This window comes from Mus caroli, chromosome 7, assembly GCF_900094665.2.
Source record: "Mus caroli chromosome 7, CAROLI_EIJ_v1.1, whole genome shotgun sequence".
Lineage (NCBI taxonomy): Eukaryota > Metazoa > Chordata > Mammalia > Rodentia > Muridae > Mus > Mus caroli.
The window spans coordinates 129,538,797-129,539,556 of record NC_034576.1 but is presented as its reverse complement, the minus strand read 5'-3'; positions in this window follow the sequence as shown (position 1 = coordinate 129,539,556).

The following is a 760-nucleotide window of genomic DNA, read 5'->3' as shown; positions in this document are numbered from 1 at the left end:
GTATGTATGTAGCTCAGGATGACCTTCAACTCCTGATCCCTCTTAGTGCTAGAATTAGAAGCAGTCACTGTTACATATCTTTTCAATGTAAAATCTAGAGAAAATAATCCGTGTATATTTATTTGCCTGCATGCATATATGTGCATCATGTGCATGCCTGGTGCCAGAAGAGAGGACATCAGATTCCCTGGAACTAGTATAAATAGACTGTTGTGAGCCTCCATGTGGGTGCTGGAAACAGAATCTGGGTCCTCTGCAATGGTAGTAAGTGCTCTTAACCACAAGACATTCTAGCCAAAGTTCAGATACGGAGACGTCACCTCTCCAGGAGCTGGAGATCCAGGTGGTTGTGAATTCTTTGACATGGGGGTTAGGAACCAAACCAAACGGTCCTCCTGTAACTGCAGTATGTGCCCTTAACTTCTGAGCTATCTCCATTCTCATATATTTACTTTTATGTAGTGCTGGAGAGGGAACTCAACTTGATTCATGGAGTCAAACACTGCGCTGACTGAGCTACATCCCTAACCCTACTCCTCCCTCCAGCTTGCTCTAATTGTCTATCATTGTGATACTCTGAACCAGGGCTGTACCGACACACCTGGTGTGGGGCACACAGTTGCATTTTTAGTTACAAGCAAGAGTCCAAACAATCTGTATTTGTGCCGAGGTTCAGGTCATTCACTTAGACCCCACCCACAGTTTTACTGTCTGGGTCGGAAGTAACCTCAATCCTTTTTTTTTTTTTTTTTTTTTTTTT